At 38.2% G+C, this 2,500-nt stretch overlaps 2 protein-coding genes across 4 annotated transcripts in view; both read right to left on the bottom strand.

Annotated features, from left to right (window-relative positions):
- The window catches only part of nub1 (negative regulator of ubiquitin-like proteins 1), a 17,796-nt gene extending 16,167 nt beyond the window's left edge, over positions 1–1,629 (bottom strand). For all 3 annotated transcript variants that reach the window (XM_028568920.1, XM_028568917.1, XM_028568919.1), the window contains exon 1: positions 1,435–1,629. The gene's annotated coding sequence lies outside the window, so the exon portion shown is untranslated. The remainder of the gene's footprint in view (positions 1–1,434) is intronic.
- Positions 1,630–2,427: 798 nt separating this feature from the next.
- The window catches only part of LOC114548907 (putative protein TPRXL), a 6,253-nt gene continuing 6,180 nt past the window's right edge, over positions 2,428–2,500 (bottom strand). Inside the window, exon 6 of the mRNA XM_028568934.1 lies at positions 2,428–2,500. This exon is cut by the window's right edge and continues 336 nt beyond it. The gene's annotated coding sequence lies outside the window, so the exon portion shown is untranslated.

Here is a 2,500-nt window from a genome sequence, read left to right as displayed (position 1 = left end):
ACAGAGAGAGATGGAGAGAGACAGATAGAGAGAGAGAGAGAGACAGAGAGAGAGAGACAGAGAGAGAGACAGAGAGATGGAGAGAGAGACAGAGAGAGAGCAGAGAGAGACAGAGAGAGAGACAGAGAGAGAGACAGAGAGAGAGACAGAGAGATGGAGGAGAGAGAGAGAGACAGAGAGAGACAGAGAGATGGAGAGAGAGACAGAGAGAGACAGAGAGATGGAGAGAGACAGAGAGAGAGAGAGAGACAGAGAGATGGAGAGAGAGACAGAGAGAGAGAGAGAGAGACAGAGAGATGGAGAGAGAGACAGAGAGAGACAGAGAGATGGAGAGAGAGAGAGAGAGAGAGAGAGAGAGAGAGAGAGACAGAGAGATGAGAGAGAGGCAGTCAGATAGAGAGAGAGACAGAGAGAGAAGGAGAGAGACAGAGAGAGAGAGAGGAGAGGAGAGAGAGAGAGAGAGAGAGAGAGAGAGACAGAGAGAGAGGCAGTCAGATAGAGAGAGAGAGAGAGAGAGAGAGAGGCGTTTTATTCAAGGTAACGCTCCGTTACATTTGGTCGTCTTTATTAATGTTGTCTGTCAGAAAACGGACTTTTTAGTCCATTTTTAACTTTATATTTGAACCAGATGAAGGATTATAGAAGCTGTCAGACGTCACCAAACCTCCTCTTCTTCTTCTTCTTCTTGTTGTTTTGATTGAGGCAGAAAGGAGCTCTTTGACACGATCAAATTTTTCAAAATAAAAGTGTTTCCGGGGAACAGATTAATGAACTACAAAGATATAACGAGGCGTGACATTAATATTCCACATGTTAAAGTTGATTTATGATCATAAATCTGTTGAATAATGTGTCTTCACTGGCTCTAAAGGAGTTTTATCACGTGTGTTATGGGAAACTACTCAAGTTATTTGAGAAAGAGTCGAAAGCTGAGACAGTTGCATTATGGGAAATGTAGGATCCAGTGTTTGTGACGACGGAGCAGTGACTTAAAACTGTGCTTTCTTCTAATAAACCGAAACAGAAAGTAATATTAGCTAGTTATAGGAGTGAGTCAGCTCTAACAGGTTGTTAAGACAGGAAGAAAACTTTAAAACGTCATTTATTATATTTTCTGGCCTTCACGTGAACATTAAGCTCAGATATCTGACATTTAAACAGGCTTGTAAATACATGTAACTAGTTGGATAGTTAGCTGTCAACACTTAACATGCTAATAAACATATAAAGCAACAATACGGCTGTATATAGACGCGACTGACATCAAAATAAACGTGTTATTACAGAAGTTAGACGGAGGATTTAGCGCCACTAAAGCAGTAACAGCGAACATCGCAGCTGCTAGCTTTCAAACGGCTCGTTTTCGACCGTTTTTTTTACTCTTTAAATCCGCCACGAGACGATGTTCAACTGCTCAATGTTTCCGGGAGTTACCTGGATGTTAGAGGACACGATGACAAAGAGCTCCGCGGTCGGAAATATCCGTTAACTGTCCGTTAAATGTCTCCGATAACCGTCCACTCCCTCAGCGAGATGATGTTGTTTTTGTAGTTTGAGGAGAACGTGAAGAGAGTGCGCGAGAGAAGGAGAGAGAGAAGAGGGCTCCCTCTGAGCACGTTCCGGGATCCAGTTCACGTAACATAACGTAACGTAAAGTCAAGCGAAGAGTTCGGCGGGAACGTCACTGCCGAGAAACACGTCATCCCGAATATAGACGATCTTTGGTCTACTACGGCGCAGTACAAGGCTCAAAGCTAGGTCTATTGCGTTTTCCTATGAAAGAGAAGTTAGAAAGAGATCAGGCAAATAAAATAAAATAAAATTAAAATAAATTAAATTAAATAAAAAATATGAATAAAATAAAATAAAACAAAAAAGGTTTTTAGTAAAAAAAATAATATTAAATTAAAATATTAAAGAATATAAATAAAATGAAGTTAGGAAGAGACAGAAAACTGCTTGTTTTGTTTATTGTTTTGATTGATTTACAATAAAGAAATTATTATTTGTTAAAGTGAAATTAACAGTTTACTGCTGTGGTTTTATTGGCTGAATAATAAACAAACAGCAGCTTTAAAAACAAAATCACAGCGAATCTCAGAGATCAGAGCAGTTATATCAAATCAAATATGAAATTAAATGTAAATATCTACAGGAGAGGATGAGACACACACGGGACTAAAACATGTGGCTCAGTTCTGAGTTTAAAGTCTGAAAAATAAAAGTTACAATTCTGACTTTTTTTAAACTTTATTTTGAAATTTCTGACTTTTTTCTCAGAATTTCCGGCCAATCAGGGCCATATGTTAAACGTGTGTCAGTTCAGAGTTTAAAGATAACATTTGAAAAAATTTCAGACTTTATTTCTCAGAATTCTGACTTTTCCCACAAAAATTCTGGCCAATCAGAGCCTTCTTTTTAATTCTTATTTTTTTTCAGATTTTTTCTCAAACTTTCTGTCTTTTTTTCTGACTTTTTTTCTCATTATTCAGTCTTTAAA

The sequence above is a fragment of the Perca flavescens genome, chromosome 22 (assembly GCF_004354835.1).
Source record: "Perca flavescens isolate YP-PL-M2 chromosome 22, PFLA_1.0, whole genome shotgun sequence".
Lineage (NCBI taxonomy): Eukaryota > Metazoa > Chordata > Actinopteri > Perciformes > Percidae > Perca > Perca flavescens.
The sequence above is the reverse complement of the archived record's forward strand: the minus strand, read 5'-3'. Positions and strand labels throughout refer to the sequence as shown.